We start from the raw sequence: 17,268 nt of genomic DNA, 5'->3' as shown, positions 1-17,268 counted from the left end.
AAACGGATTCAATTACTATACATCCCTGGAGCTTAGGTCAACTTAATTTTGTGGTGTAGACTTGCCCTTAGTGAAACTTGGCCTTTAGTCAGAACATGCTATAGAAAATACACAGTAATCTTACAGTATAGCAGTAATAGGATTAACTCAGTTATCCCATTGGACTTGTTCCTAAAGTATATTCCTTAAATAAAACCCAGTAGAAATACCACAGTGGTCCCTCAGAGGACTAGTCACAGACTCTATACTAGAGCTGGATTAAATGTTTGTTTTTTTAAACCAAAAGTTATTCTTTTTTTTTTTTTTAAAATTCAAGTTCAGTGAAGTCAAACACTTTTTGGGGGGTGGGGGAGGGGACACACAACTCCTGTGAAGTGCAGGAGGTTTGTGCATTTTTCAACCAAGGAAAACATGAGATTCTAAGGCCTGGTCAGTACTACAAACTTAGGTCAACATAAGCCATGTTAAGTCAATCTAATAATGTCTGTGTCTACACGCTACCAAGTCCCTTCTGCTGACCTAAGTGGCCTGTAAAGTCGACTTCTGTACTCCACCTCCGCGAGAGGTGTAGCGCTTGATTCGACATCCATGGGTCAACATGGGGATAGTGTAGACACTGTGTTGTGTAATTCGAATGAATTGGCCTCCAGAAGCAGTGGCGAAGCCAGGTTTTAGCAGTAGGGGGAGCAAACACATAAAAAAAGGTGCCACCTGCTGTGAAGGAAAAAAGAAAAAAAAATTCCACCTGACCCCCCGCCGAAGTGCCGCCGAAGTCCCAAAGCAGACCCGGAGCGGGGGTTGGCAGCTGGGCTGATGGCCCAGCGGGCTGGGGCAGGTTCCCCACGCCGAGTAATTGCCCCGTTGGCTTCCCTGGCACCTTCCGGAGGAGGCTCACCACCTTCCACACGTGAATGAGTGGCGGGTGACCCACTTGCCCCGTGGTGAGTCTGGGGCAGAAGCAGGAGGGAGCCCAGGCGCCCTGGATCCACCCACAGAGCCTGTATTTCAGAAGAGCTCAGCACCCTTGTGCACCGAGCTTGAAGTTCCGACCCTGCCACCATACCCCCCCGCCACTCACCCCCTGGATGAGACACCCTTGATCCCAGCCCGGCCCTGCAGCCTTTACAAAAGGTTTGTCTCAGCAGGGAGGGCGCTTGCGGTATATTTAGCAGTGGCTGGCTTGGCAGCCTCCACAGAAAGGCAGGAATCTGCTTTTTTTTTTTTTTTTAAATGGGAAAAGGTTTTTGTTTTTGTTTTTTTAAAAAAGGCTCCTCACCCTAGAAAGAGGGAGGCCTGCAGCATTGCGGTAGTCAGCCTCCCTCCCCGCCGCGCTTTGCGGCTGCGCTGCCACCCCTTCCCCTCCCGGCAGAGCCCACTCCTGCCTGGGAGGCATGCACCAAGCGGGGCTTGGCCTAGAGAGCCGGGCAGCTGCGGGCAGGCAGGCGCCTCCTCCTCCTCCTCGCCAGGGAGCCAGGCAACCAGTCGATGCCGCCTGCAGCCCCGGAGCGAGCGAGCGAGCCGGGCTGAGGATGCGGGAGGGCGGTGCGGAGCTGAGAGCCAGCCGGCGGCCGCACGCAAAACCCCGGAGCCCAGTGCTGGCTGCGTGGAAAGACACCACTTTTGGTGAATGTGCTCAGGGGGAGCAGCTGCTTTTGGGGTATTTATTCAGGACTTGAACTCAGAGCCTGGAAAATGCAGCAACAGCAAGAGAAACACTAAATTACACAACAGAGGAAGGAGATTACACAGGTAATGGTCTCTCATCTCCATCAGTAGGAAACACGTGAAAATGGGGCCCAACGTACTGCTCCAATACCTCCCCTCACACGCCTTTCCTAGCAGTGGAGCCCAACCTAAACCTGGGTGGTTCTGACACGTTCCTAGAGCTCTGCCTCATCCTGAGCGACAGCCTTCCTTGCCCTTTGCTTTCAATAACCATCAGGGCATATGTGACAATGAAGGAGAGCCAGAAACAATCCATGGGGATCCTGGTGGCCAGCCCAAACCACTCCAGGGGGCTGAGGGAAAACCAGGCTTCTTTGGAGACCCGGTAAGCCAGGGCCACGATGAGGCGGTTAGCCAGGTCATAGAAGGTGATCCATGCGACATAGGCGAACATGCCCATGTAGAGCCGCTTCTGGACTGAGTAGATGAGGAAGACACACACCAAGTAGGTCATGACAGCCAGCGTGATGGCTGTATAGTAGCAATACGGTAGCATCTTCCCCACTTCGGTTAAGTTGAAGGGCTTGATTTGTGCCATGTCCGTCATTGCTCATTCCAAGTGGCCAACCTCAAAGATCAGGTAGCTGTTGGTCACTAGGATCATGTAGACAGCAGCTACAGTGGCCCAGGCCTTGAGGGTCATGCCACAGAACCCTGCCGGGCACAAGATGATCATCATGTTTTCTCCACAGGCAACGTCGCTGGCCAAGGAAATCGAAGGAGCGTCGCAGAGTAGAAAGGCAGAAAGGCAAGCTAGGAGAGACGTTGGCGGGGCTTGTGTTAGGGATTAAGTGCAGTGAACTCAAGCCTGTGCTGGAAAAGAAAAGGATCAGGTTAAAACATCGTGGGGGCGGAGGTGGGAGGGGAGGGAGAAGTTTGTTTGAATGGGGACATCTGGAAGTAGCCCTTTATATTTCATCTCCATCTTTCATGTCCACCAACAGGAGGCATTTCCAGCCTCTCAAAGGTTAGACTCAGTGAGCAGGTCAGGGCTAACTTACCTCCTTCTGAGAGAGAAAAGGGAGGAGACCTGGTGGATGGATCGGCTGCGATATCTTTGCACCGTCTGGAAGTGATGCCTAGCTACAATGCCACTGACCTAATGGCTGAGAGACCATGTGCTCTTCCCAGTGGGACCCTGCTTTGCTAAAGGAATAACTCCTCCAACTCCTCAGCTCACCAGGAACCTATAAAGCAAAGGGAACATAGGAATTGCCAGATGGAATCAAAACCAAGGTCCATCTAGTCCAGGAGCCTTTCTCCAACAGTGGTCAGTGCCAGATGCTTCAGAGGAAGATGCAAACAAACAAACAAAAACCAGAAGGTAGCAGAGGGCTAATCTAACAGTTTGAAACTATGGCCAAACAGAAGGCACCTGGCCCAGATATTGGCAGAAACCAAACTATCCACCTGCCTAGAGCCAGCAAAAGGTGACTGCTTCCCCCTGCTGGAGACCAGCACCTAGGACAAGGGCCTGGGAGAGGACTTGTCTCCATGGCCAAGAAATCAGTAGTGCTTCCTTGGCCTGTTCGGGCAATGAAGAGATTTCTGACCCCACATCGGGCAGGGATGCATTACTGCCAGCCCTAGATCCTACACTTTAGGATGGGGTGTGACTCTGTTTGGCTTCCTCCCTTAAAAGAATCCAAAAGTTATGCACCTGCTCAAGTGTTTTCAGGATCAGGGCCTTAGATTGTAGGTTCATTAGGGCAAGAACAGCAGTATTGTCAACTCCCATCATTTTATTGTGATACTTGTGATATTTGGTGTTTTTCTTAAAGCCCCAGCTCCTGGAGGCAAGTGATTTGGTGAGAATGTCAACTTCTGTTTAAAAAAAAAAAACATTTCTAGCCCTCATGGTTGTGGAGAAAATCCAGAAAACATTACCCAAGTGCCCCCTAAAGGAAAGACAAAGACACCACCCCAGGGATACAGTCTTATACACAGGTACAAACAAGTTACACATCACTCCTGACGTATTGAGGTGCAACCCCTCTATGCAGCAAGGTACAACCCTTCTACGTAGTAAGGTGCCGCCTCTCACCTTGTACATGTTGGTTTGATCAAAACAACTCTATCCATCATTTTACCCTTTTGCCCCTGTCATTGGGATGGGTTGGCCTGTTCCATGTTATCTGTGGACTGTTCCCGTATAGTATGTCTTGGTACCATGTTTATACTTTAACTTTGCTAGGTGAATATATATTTATGCAACATCAGCCCTTTCCTTGCCAGCTTCTGTGAGCAGGGCCTGCCTCTGGCTCACAGCTTAACTTTGCTTTATGTTAGCGAAGTCTTGACCATTACTCTAATTCAGGCCTCAGCCTCATACTGGGCCTTTATCAGGGCCTTCACTTACTACAATCGTATATGGCTTGGAGGGTCATTAAGTTTTGCCACCCGTTATAAAGCATGTTTTCCAATAGTTTAATCATTTTCATGGCTCTTCTCTATAAACTCCCCAATTTTTCAACATCCTCCTTGAATTATGGACATCAGAACTGGACTGGGAGAGAGTGGAAATGGAAGCGCACTGCAGGGCTGGCCCCTTCCTAGGAGTGACCCATATACTGCTTCTTGGCAAGACAGTTGGGAATGAAGATTAACAACCATTTATCCTGTTCATGCTTACAAAATACTTAGTTTAAAAAAAAATTCAGCCCTAAACTGGAGTATTCTGGGAGCTGGGGGCTCACTCTTACACACAGACACTTGTGGTGGCGGGGGAAATATATGGGCTGGAAATCATTGCCATTGGCAGTTGGGCAATCTCTGTGAAACAGCCATGTGATCGCAGCATGGTTACTATTCTACATTTCAAAACCCACCATCACCACAGGTTTATACATTGGGGAAAAATAAAATCTGGCTCTGCCACACCTAATTTTGATGATTCATAATGATTTTTATTTTTAAAATTTGTTTGATTTTTATCTAGTTTTATTTTATTTTTTTCCCAGTTGCTGGAAATTAAGTGAGCGGAAAGGCTGGGTGTAACCAGGTCTGGACTCACCCCTGCGGCGCCTCCTGCTGGTCGTACCGGGAATTAGCTCACCAGCCTCTGGAGCGCCCTCTGCAGGCCGGTGATCCACCTGTCATTGGCCCCGTGTCCCTCCCAGACCCCGGTGCCCTTGGCTTAGGTGCTGCCCCCCCCAGCACTACCCCACTCTTTCTCTGGGTCTCCCCACCCAGGGGAACCCCCACCTCCTATCCCAATGTCACCTCAGTTATGGCTACTGCCAGTCACCATCTAGCCCCCGCACCCTGGGGCGGACTGCAGTCTATCAGCCAATCATCACTGGCAACAAGGGGTTTGGACTGGCTGCCTTTACCCACCCTCAGGTTGCCCCTCTGCAACCCCAATACCTATGTGGACCTGGGACCAGGCCCTGCAGCCTGGGGAGTTGCTGGCCTAGGGCTTCCCAGTCCTCCAAGGCCTTTCCCCAGCCCTGCCTCACTCTAGGTCCCCGGTGAGCTCCCTGCAGCCAGGCCTGTCTCTCTCTCCTGTCAGATGGAGACTGCTCTAATCTGGCTACCCTGGCCTTCTTATAAGGCTGAGTGGCTCAGTTTGGGGCATGGCCCCAGCTGCAGCCACTTCCCCAATCAGCCGGGGTTTTGCTCCTTTTTACCCAGCCCCAGCCCTCTGCAGAGCTTTTCCAACCCCTTCAGGGCTGGAGCGGGCGTTCACCCCGCTACACTGGGGTTAGGGTAGTGCTGGCAGCGGGGCTGCAGGAGGCTTCCTGCAAAGCTGAGAGGCCCAAGACACTGGGTCGCAAGGGGGCCTGTGGTCCTGGTCAGCAGAGCAGAGACTCCCAGGCAGGACTGGAAGGAAAAGGATGTGCCCCAGGCCGCAAGGGAGGCCACCTTGCTGTTGAATGTGTTGCCGGCCCAGAGGGGGCAACAGCGGGGTTCGTTGCCCAGTGTGCGTCGCACTGATAAACACACCAGGGTGGAGAAGCAAACCAAGTTTATTCGAGATCTCGAAAAGGCACTCAGGAGACCAGCATGTCTCAAATCAGAAGCGCAACAAATACAAGCAAGTTTCCCTTTTTATATTCCAAGCTGCATGTGTAAGCCTTTTGTTTTGTTTCCCCTCCACCCCTCCCTTCCCGACAGCAGTTACAGTAGGCACTACATTGTGGCGTGTTAGAAAAGTTCTCGTCCGCATGTTTATCTTTGGCCGTGCTGGCCTAGACGTAGTAGACTTCCCCCCTCCCCCCCTTCTTCTTTATCACTACTGCTTTTGCTAGTTTGAGCGAAACTGCAGCTGTCTGCTAAAAACGCTGACTGTTACATGTTCTGCTTCTAGGCTGTTAGCATTTAGGCTGGTTAAAGTTCACAAGATGGAGTTACTTTGGCTCACTTAGACCCAGAGCAGGGGGGTTTCATCGACACTTATGGCCTTCCACCCTCCCGAGTTACCTGGTAGCTATGCCTAGTGGCACCAACAACTGCCTCCTTTGAGAACACTCAACAAACCTTTGGCAGAGTTTTCTCATACTCTAAAGACAAAATGCGATTAAGCTCCATGCAATTGGGATCATCAATGAGAGAGTATAAATCAACTTCTGTGGAATGGGAGGTACAAATCTTATGTATGAGCACTTTACAGCAAGCGAGCAAAAGAAAGAACAAAACATCACAACACGTGTGAGCAGGAGGCAAACAATGCCTCCCCTTAGTCCCCCTAGACCAGGTAACCAACCCCAAAGGGAATTGAAAATAGTGGGTTCTCCTTCCTGGGCCTTCTTCCACTGGTTTAAGGCCTGTTCAGCTGACAAGATGTGCTTGTTAATATTTTGTGAAAAGTCTGGGACATAGGTACAACATTCTTCTCCAATAAGGGCACAGACCCCGCCCCGTGAGGCTAACACAATCTAGGGCCTGGCGGTTTTGCAGGGATAATAACCGGAGTTGGTAAAGCTCAGAGCTTATGCCTTTTTCTATGGCCAGGGTATCATTGGCAAACTGGGTGAGAAATTTAGAAAGTCGCCTGTCGAGTTGGGCTAGCCTTCCCACCCCATAAGTAGGGAGGAATATCATTCCAAACCTGTCTCTCTCACCGATGGGTTCAATGGTAGCTCTCAAGGACCGATAGTACCTGGGGCGACCTGAGGGAGCCTGGGTCAGAACACGGAGGGGAGGAGCGAGATAGCCTTTGTAACAGCTACCATGCCAACCATGAGGAAGCCATTTATAGGCACTATTACCACAGACCCAGAATGCTTCACCATAACTAACCTTTCCATTGTTACATTGTAGGTCCCGTAGGGTGGCTTGTGGGGAAAGGGCAAAAAATGCAGTGCCGGTTTGCCAACCGGTGGCATTTAGTACAGGAACAGTTAGACTTATACCAGGACCAATATAAAATCTACATGTACTAATGCCGGCAAACCAGGTATGATTACTTGTCCTGGCTTGCTGAAAACATATGAGACCAGTGGGTGGAGAGCGTAAACGAATAGGCTGGGGCTTAAGAGTGCTACTATAGTGGGAATTCCAAGAGCCATTGTGTAGGCCATAAGGAGCTTCCGCGGTACAGTTAGATCGTAAACTTAAATTGTCAGAGGTGCTGCTGCTGGTAACCATCCACCTTTGACAAAAGTCTGACCAATTTTGGGGAACTACTCTCCAGGGCAACCCAGCTGAATGGTGGGGAATCTGGGCACATATCCAACAGTGGGAGAGATTGAACTCACAGGCAAAGGCAATTTTTAGGGCCTCATATGTATTGGTAGCCATGTCTGCAGGGATGGCTCCCCATCCTGCATGCGATGTGGGTGAAACAGTAGGTAACAGAAGGATTGCTTCTGTGACAAAAAGGAATGTTGTGAGACCCTAAACCTGAACCCATATTGTGATTACAACAACCCAAATGTCCAGAAGATAAGAATCAGTGACACCAAACAAATCAAAAAATAAAAGGACCAGGACCATAGGCTAGGTCGGCCTTCTGTGAATAGATAGAACCAATGCTCAGGGTTTTCACGGGGAGTGCGCTGTGGCTGTTCAGAGAGATCACCAGGCATTCCCAGCTACCCTTACTGTCTTTTGAATAACAGCTTAAGTCCCAAATCGTCGCTGGCAGTCTTTTCTGCAGGCTGGACAGTCCACTGTTCAGGAGTGGGTACTGCTTTCAGTCGAGAGTGATGAATCCAGTTCTTGTCTCCTTCGACCTTTGCTGCCGTGTGGGAGACCAGCAGGACGGTGTGGGGTCCCTTCCACTTCTCTTGGAGAGGCTCGTCCTTCCAGGTCCGAATGAGAACGGAGTCACCAGGTTGCAGGGAGTGGACCGGGGTATCCAGCAGAAGAGGCTGTGAATCTTTGGTGTATCTGTGAAGAGAAGAAAGAACAGCAGACAGAGAGCACATGTACTGAGACAAGAAACCACACCCCATTTCCCACTCTCCTGCCAGAACCGGTGTACCGTTCAGAGGCCATGCCCTTCCAAACATGATTTCGAAGGGACTAAGCCCTAACCTGCCCTTGGGGAGAGCACGAATGCGGAGTAACACAAGGGGCAAAGCATCAGGCCACCTAAGAGGCCTCCTGACAGACCTTTGAGAGGTGTCGCTTGAGTGTCTGATTTGTGCGTTCCACTACTCCACTGGCTTGTGGTCGCCATGGTGTGTGGAGCTTCCAGGGGATTTGCAGAGCACTTGATATCTTTTGAACAACTTGAGATGTGAAGTGTGTTCCGTTATCAGATTCCATCCACTGGGGGAGCCCGAAGCGGGGAAATTATCTCCTTGACAAACTTAAGAGCCACCGTTTTGGCAGTGTTATTACGACATGGGAAGGCTTCGGGCCATCCGCTGAATCGATCCACCAAGACGAGAAGGTACCTGTACCCTTGGGTCCGGGGAAACTCAGTAAAGTCTATTTGTCACACCAATCCTGGGCCTGGGGTAGGTTCCAGGGTGGCTGACAGCACTGCTACTCCTGGTCGAGGGTTATTCTTTTGGCAGATTAAACATTCAGCCTGTACCTGGGATGCTAGGGGTTTAAGTCCAGAGGTTAGAAAATATTTATTCATAAGCTGGATAAAAGCCTCTCTGCCTGCGTGGGTGGTTTGATGCAGTTTTTGCAACACTGGTCGGATCAGGCCCTTGGGCAGGAGGATTTTTCCCTCTGTGGAATAAAGCCATCCCTCCTTTTCCTGGAGACCGAGCCTGTCAGCCAGGTTTCTGTCATCATGGGAATACTGAGGGGCTGCAAGCTCACCTACTGATGGGATGAGGGCATGCATTTGGGCATTCTCCTCTGTTAGTGATTTCAGGGTGCTTGGCTTCCCTGTCTGCTCTGGCATTGCCCTTGGTTACATCTTGATCTTCCTTTCGATGGGCTTTGCAATGCACCACCGCTACTGCTGAGGGGAGTTGCACCGCTTCTAAAAGCCGGAGAATTTGAGACCTATGCTTAACTGGGGAGCCTTGGGCTGTCAGCATTCCCCTTTGCTTCCACAGACCAACGTGAGCATGCAATACCCCAAAAGCATACTTTGAGTCAGTAAAGATATTAACCCGTTTGTCTTTTGCCAGCTCGAGTGCATGAGTCAGGGCCACTAGTTCAGCAAGCTGGGCAGATGTCCCAGCAGGTAAACACTCAGCTTCCACGGTATCATGGAGTGTCACAACAGCATAACCCGCCCTCCTTTGCCCATCCACAAAGGCACTACTGCCATCGGTATACCATTCCAAGTCATCATTTGGGAGCAGTTGATCTTTTAAATCTGGGCGGCTGGAGTATTGGGCATCTATGATTTCCAGATAGTCATGTTCCTGCTTTTCTGTTTCTGGTAACAGGGGGGCTGGGTTAAGGGAGGGACAGGTCTGTAGGGTAACTTCAGGGTTCTCTAACAGTTTCGCCTGGTACTGAGCAACCCGAGCCTGGGTGAGCCAGAGACCACCCTTAGTGTCCAGCAGGGCTTGGACCATATGGGGAATATACACTTGCACAGTTCCTCCCAGTGTCAGTTTTTTGGCTTCCCCAAGCACTAGGGCAGTGGCTGCGACTGCCCGCAAGCATGCCGGCCACCCCTTGGCAACTTGATCCAGTTTAGAGAAATATGCCACGGAACGTTTCCAGGTGCCTAATAACTGAGTAAGCACTCCCAGGGCTACCCCTTTCCTTTCATGCACATACAGTTGGAACGGCTTAGAGAGATCCAGCAGACCCAGGGCTGGGGCTTCCATCAGCTTTCTTTTCAAGATTTTAAATGCCCTGTCCGCTTCTGGGGACCAGTGAAAGGGGTCATGATCCGCTCCCTTAACACATTCATACAGAGGTTTAGCCCACAGTCCAAACTCTGGGATCCATATTCTGCAAAAGCCTGCCATGCCCAGAAATGCCCTGAGCCGTTTACGGTTGCATGGGATAGGAACTTGGCAGATAGCCTCCTTCCTTTCGTTTGAGAGCTGCCTCTCCCCCGCCTTATGTGAAAACCCAGATACTGTACTTCTGAGAGAGCAATTTGAGCCTTGCTCCGAGCTACCCGGTATCCTCGGAGTCCAACAAAGTTCAGGAGGCTCACAGTGGCTTTGAGACAAGGGATTAGACCCACAGCAGCAATTAGCAAGTAATCTACGTATTGCAGGAGGAGGACTTTGTCCGAATTATTCCACTCCTCCAAGTCTCTGGCCAGAGCCTGGCTGAAAAGAGTGGGGGAATTTTTAAATCCCTGGGCCAATACTGTCAGCAAAGCTGCTTTTTAGCCCCCCGTTTGTCCTCCCACTCGAAGGAGAATATCTCCTGAGATTGGGTGTCTACTGGAATCGTGAAAAAAGTGTCTTTTAAATCTAGGACGGAGAAATGGGTATACTGCCCCCCTATAGAGGCCAGCAGTGTATACGGGTTTGGAACAAGGGGGTGCAGAGTCTTAACCTGCTCATTGACTGCCCTTAGGTCCTGTACCAGCTGATACGTGCCATTGGGCTTTTGTACGGGCAGAATGGGGGTGTTCCAAGCTGACTGGCATTCTCGTAGTACACCGTACTCTAGGAACTGATCTATAGTCTCTTGCAGTCCCTCTCTGGCTTCCCTCTTAATTGGATACTGTTTGATTCTCACTGGGCTTTTTCCTGGGAGGAGCTGAATATGAACAGGGGTTTGATGGGTTGCCTTCCCTGGGACCCCTGATGCCCAGACAAGGGGATACACCTGGTCCTCCCACTGGCTCCACTCTGGGGCATGCATGGCTGAGGGTTCAACTGCAAGGGTCATTATCCAAGCATTCTCGGGGGGTAGAGTTATATCATCTTGAGTGAAATGCAGGGTGGCGCCTAAGCGACAAAGCAGGTCCCGTCCTAGTAGGGGTGTTGGACAATCGGGGAGGTAAACCAGCTTGTGAGATACAGTTTTGTTTCCCAAAGCACATTCCGCTGGGGCATATACTGGGCACTTGGTTCCTTTCCCTGTGGCACCCACCACTGTGAGGGAGTCTGCCACTGGCAGCTGAAGGGGTTGATTTACAGCAGTCCGTGCTGCTCCAGAGTCAACTAAAAAGTCTATTTCTGAATTTCCCACCCGCATTTATACTCGGGGGTTCCGGGGGCAGGATGGTCCGTCTCCCCTAACACCCCTAGTCTTGATCCTCCGCTGCCATCATAGGGGTACCTTCACTTTCAGGGCACTCATTTTTCCAATGTCCCTCCTTTCGGCATATGGCACACTGGTTGCGACCCAGGCGCCTTTCCTGGGAACCGGGGCGCCCACATCCACGGCCTCTCATTCCCCGGCCCCTTTCACCTTTCTGTGACCTTCCTCTGCCGCCGGCCTGCACCGCTGCTACCATCATTTTCACTTGCCTTTTTTCCTTCTCTCCCTCTAAGGGTATAAGCCCTATTTGCAGTCTCCAAAAATCTGAGCCATAGACATTCCCATTAAATCCTCCTTTTTCTGCAGTTTCCTTTTAATATCAGGGGCCGCACGGCTGGTAAAGATACCCTTTACAATTGCCTCAGTTGCCTGATTGTCTGGGTCTGCGCAAGTACTTTGCCAGATGGTGTCCCGAATGCGCTGCAGGAAAGCCACCGGACTTTCTTTTGATTCCTGGATTAGCTCATAAGGCTTTGCCCAATTGTTATGTCGGACAGCCGAGTGCCGGAGGCCATACATAAGCAGTTCCTTATAGGAGTTAAGCATCTTCAAATCCCCCTCCTTATTCGGATTCCACCGGGGGTCCGCTATGGGGACAGCGACCTCAGGCAGGGGCTTTCCTTCTCTATCCTCATTATGCCTCTTCTGTGCCTCCTCCTTAGCCTTAGCTATAACCTGATTCTGCTCCACCTCAGACAACAAGGTTCTCATCAGTATATTGCAATCATCCCAGTCAGGCTTATGGCTAGCTAGACACCCTTCAAAGATTGAAATAAACCGATTTGGATTCGTGGAGAATTCCCCTGCTTCTGCCTTAAAGGCAGCTAGGTGTACTGGGTTAAAAGGGACATGAGAATACACTGGTACAATCTGGGCCGCGCGATCCTGTGTTCCTGGACGGGCTACCACATTCTCAGTAATCAACGGATACAATCCCACTGAGGGGGCACTCTCTGGAGCCTGTGGGGGTGTTGGAGCCGAAGGGGATACCGATTTTGCCATTACAACTGTGGGAGGGTTCTGGGGATTAGCAGCAGTTACTACCGAGTTTGTCAGAGTCAAATGGCACTTGTGCAAAATATCAGTCCTATTTCTTAACATCATAAACGTATACGCATAGAGATGTTCATTCCATTTACCAGTTCGCTGACAAAACAAAAGTAATTGAAGGATTGTGTTGTAATTAAGTGATCCTTCCGGTGGCCACCTTTCCTGGCACTCTAGCTGATATTGAGGCCAGTCAATTGTACAGAACCTTTTTAGTTTACTCCTAAGCATCGAATCTGACCCAAACATGTCCCAATTTGCTAGAATGCATTCTAACGGCGTACACTGTGCCCCACCAGCTGTACTCTGTCCCTGCCCCATACTCTAGGGAGACACTGGGCGTCCCCAGGTCAAAACAGGTAAAGTCCCCACTGGACTGTTCCTACCTTATCCAAGGGTCCGGTTCCTCACCGTCACCCACAACTGCTTCTCCACTACTCGAGCGCGTTGCACCGTTGTGCCCTCCGGGGTCGATCACACCACGTCTCAGCCGAGGCCCCCGATGAAGTCACCGGTGCGCGCTGGGCGTCGGTCATAGTTGTAATCCGTCGGCCGCCAGGGGGGATCCGGGCAAGGCTAAATTTCAGCCTTGAGCCCCACGTTGGGCACCAAAACTGTTGCTGGCCCAGAGGGCCCGAGGGGGCAACAGGGGGTTCGTTGCCCAGTGTGCGCCGCACTGATAAACACACCAGGGTGGAGAAGCAAACCAAGTTTATTCGAGATCTCGAAAAGGCACTCAGGAGACCAGCATGTCTCAAATCAGAAGCGCAACAAATACAAGCAAGTTTCCCATTTTATATTCCAAGCTGCATGTGTAAGCCTTTTGTTTTGTTTCCCCTCCACCCCTCCCTTCCCGACAGCAGTTACAGTAGGCACTACATTGTGGCGTGTTAGAAAAGTTCTCGTCCGCATGTTTATCTTTGGCCTTGCTGGCCTAGACGTAGTAGACTTCCCCCGTCCCCCCCTTTCTTCCTTATCACTACTGCTTTTGCTAGTTTGAGCGAAACTGTTAGCATTTAGGCTGGTTAAAGTTCACAAGATGGAGTTACTTTGGCTCACTTAGACCCAGAGCAGGGGGGTTTCATCGACACTTATGGCCTTCCACCCTCCCAAGTTACCTGGTAGCTATGCCTAGTGGCACCAACAAATGGTTCTTGTCTGGGGACAGAGCCATTTGGCAGTGGGATGGCCTCGCTGTAGCCACAGCTTGTCCTCCTCCTCCTCTCAGTCCTGGCTGGGGGGTTTCAGCTTCTCTGCCAGGACTGAAGCCTTCCCTACATCTCCTTCCTGCAGGGATGGGTTGTCACCTGACCTGTGGCAGTACAGGGAACCCTCTGTAACCCTGCTGCCATGGGGGTGAGGGAGTGGGGCCATGACAGCGGAACTGCAGGGGACTCTCTGCGCTGCCACAGGGCCGGTGACACCTGATCCCTGCAGCTGCAAGGAGGTGGGCTACACTTGTACTGAGTGTTACCAACTGCTTCTCCCCCCGCCCCCAATCGATTTCAGTGTGTGTCAGCTGAAATCAACATTTAGCAACATTGAATCCTGCCAGGACTATTTAGACATTTTTGTAACTGAATGAACGTAGAGACCTAAGTACCATCTCAGCCCTAGAAGGGGTTCCCCCCCCCCCGATGGTGTGGGACAGGCTGAATTACAAGTGTACTGCCACTGCTCAGGGCAGCCTGTACCTGTTCCAGAGATAAAGAAAGAACCGGAGTCTCTGGGTTTGTTATTGTGGCACTTTTCACAAGCACTACATCCACTTTGAATAATAAAAAGCCAATGCCTTTCCTTCCCGCTCATGGCTCAAGCTGCCACTCCATCACCTTCTACATTGCGTTGATATGGCAACCGTCTGCAAGACTTTAATCAAGATCAACACTGCAGCACTTCCTCGCAATTTCTGACCATATGCCACCTCTGAAAATCCTTTTTCAAAGCTTCCCTGCTTTCTGTTAAGCCCCAAGGTCATTGTTTTTATTCTTTAAACACTCTCTTTACCTTTATGTTATTTCCTTTTCCTTTCCAGATCACACCAGTTTCTTCCCTCAGATACAATATATACCCCTTTGAATAGAGAGACTGGACTGTACCAATTATTTTGGAAACATCCTGAGTAGTGCTGAGTACCCACAACTTTTAGGCTAATACTTGGTACAACGACCCAGCTGAACAGTCACTGTAAATTCTTTCTAGGATTTCACAGAAGCAGCCCCAGTCAAGATGATTTTTGTATGTTTTACATTATAAAGACAAAGAGGGTCAAATACGGGTAAACAGTCTAATATATACACTTCCTGGTAGAGCTGTAAGTTGGATTCAAGGACCTTGTAGAGATAAGATGTTTATGCTGGTTGAATCATTAAGCCATTGGCCTCATGTGTAGAGTTACCATACGTCCGGATTTTCCCAGACATGTCCGGCTTTTTGGGACTCAAATCCCCGTCCGGGGGGAAATCCCAAAAAGCCGAACATGTCCGGGAAAATCCGGCGCCGCTGGGCTGGGCACCGGGGGTGCCGGGCGGGAGACGCTGGGGCTGGGGCCGGGGCCGGCTGCCGGAGGGGACCAGACTGGGTCACGCCTCCTCCCCCCACCCCCCCAGCTTACCTGCTGCCTGCTTCCTGCTTCAGGCTTCCCGCGAATCAAATGTTCGCGGGAAGCAGGGGAGGGGGCGGAGTTGGGGCGGGGACTTTGGGGAAGGGGTGGAGTTGGGGTGTGGGCGGGGCCGGGGCCCCATGGAGTGTCCTCTTTTTGGACACTCAAAATATGGTAACCCTACTCATGTGTAGCTGAGGAGGCTGAGTCATGTGCTAAGTCGACTCAAAAGCATCATTTGGGGATGAATGGAGAAGAAATTCTCCAAACGGCACCTGAAATTTGATCCCTGATCCAAACATTTTTGCAACTTAAAAATTCTGCTGGTGGATGCAATCCTGCTGATTTAGCTGTGGATGCTTTTGGGAGAAAGTTCCAGAATGCAGGAATACTCAGAAGAATCTTCATACAGAGGCCAGGGTGGTATTTTCTCACCCAGGTGGAAGACTGCTAGTGCTCTGGGAAGTCCAGAAGAAAAGTATTAACTGTGCAAGAGTGAAGCGCTTTTTTTTTTTTTTTTTTTTTTTTTTAAAGTGGAACATTTTCTTCTATGGCTTCCATAAAAGAGAAGTCTGTGAAGTAGGTTTCATACCCACTGCACACCATCTTACACCGACAGTCTGGAATCATGCTATTGCAGAGTTTTCTGTCTGCATTAGTGTCAGACTCAACCTTGTCTTTACATGTACCCATGTTGGAGGCCTCCATCTCACCCTCTGCAAGGGTTAGGAACAGTTGCAGTGACTGCACTCAGGAAGGTGAAGGGTCAGCTCCTTCCTTACACCCACAGGAGTGAACAGCACCCTAAATAGGGGGCACAGAGGATATGTGAGGCTATTGCCCTAGCATCAGCTTAGGGAAACAAGACAATGCACATGAGCAGGTCAATAAATGAGTGTAGCAACAGATCTGCTCCACTATGTGCTGGGCAACTCTGCCTCAGGTTCCTCCCCAAAACATTTAATGGGGTGGGTGTGCCTCTGCACTGCCCCTTCGGAGCACTGTGCCCAGCTGGCACAACAGACCATAATTTGCACTATTTCTTTTCAACAGAAGTACTTTTTATATGCCTTAAAAACCCACACACAATGTAGAGACTATCTTTCACCAGTTAAATGGTAATAATTAAGTTTGGGAGAAGTATTTGCAAATTCTGTTTTGAAAAATCTGTATTAATATTGTTACGTAGTTTGTCAGTTTTACTGATGATTTTAAGTCATCACACTTTGATAGATGGGGAAAGAGGAGTTCAGATTATGGCATAAGCAATTCTGACCCAATGAACCAAAGCGTCAGGGTTCACATTTTACAAGATTAGTGTTGATTTCCTCATAGCATTTTCCTTATTGTAATCCTCAGAGTTAAACTAGAAAACACCTCCAATAATATATATATTTTTTAAAGGCTGATTTTCAAAGTCCATTAACTGCATTTTCAAAACAACCAACAACTCAAAGGTGAAAAAACCCCACCTACATTCTAGGAACCTCTGAGACTAAATTGGAGATAGAAGCTGTGACAGGTTGGATCACAGAAACCCCCTGGGAGCTGCCACCCGATGTGCCAAGTTTACTTCTACCCCTGCTTTCCCTGCCAGCTCAGGACTCCAGCACCCTGTCTTGCTGAGCCAGACACTCCCGTCTGCTCCAACACAGACCCTGGTCTGAATTGCTTGCCCCAAAGCTGCAGGTTTACCCGAAAGCAGCTAACAGAAGTGTTCTTGTCTTTAACACTCAGATGCCCAACTCCCAATGGGGTCTAAACCCAACTAAATCCGTTTTACCCTGTATAAAGCTTATACAGGGTAAACTCATAAATTGTTCGCCCTCTATAACACTGATAGAGAGATATGCACAGTTGTTTGCTCCCCCAGGTATTAATACATACTGAGTTAATTAAGAAGTTAAAAAGTGATTTTATTAAATACAGAAAGTAGGATTTAAGTGTTCTGTCTGTTACTACTTGGAACCAAAGTAAGTCACCAAGCAAAATAAAATAAAACACACAAATCTATGTCTAATCAAACTGAATACAGATAATCTCACCCTCAGAGATGCTTCAGTAAGTTTTTTTCCTCAGACTGGACACCTTCCAGGCCTGGGCACAATTCTTTCCCCTGGTACAGCTCTTGATCCAGCTCAGGTGGTAGCTAGGGGATTCTTCATGATGGCTCCTCTCCTCCCTTTGTTCTGTTCCACCCCTTTATATATCTTTTGCATAAGGTGGGAATCCTTTGTCCCTCTCTGGGTTCCCACCCCCTCCTTCTCAATGGAAAGACACCAGGTTAAAGATGGATT

At 49.7% G+C, this 17,268-nt stretch overlaps 1 pseudogene; it reads right to left on the bottom strand.

Moving 5' to 3' along the window:
- Nucleotides 1–1,822: 1,822 nt before the first annotated feature.
- On the bottom strand, nt 1,823–2,404 carry LOC135872985 (transmembrane protein 217-like; annotated as a pseudogene).
- Nucleotides 2,405–17,268: the final 14,864 nt, after the last annotated feature.

This window comes from Emys orbicularis, chromosome 1 (genome assembly GCF_028017835.1).
Source record: "Emys orbicularis isolate rEmyOrb1 chromosome 1, rEmyOrb1.hap1, whole genome shotgun sequence".
NCBI lineage: Eukaryota > Metazoa > Chordata > Testudines > Emydidae > Emys > Emys orbicularis.
Note: the sequence above shows the minus strand (reverse complement) of the source record. Positions and strands in the feature narration are given on the sequence as shown.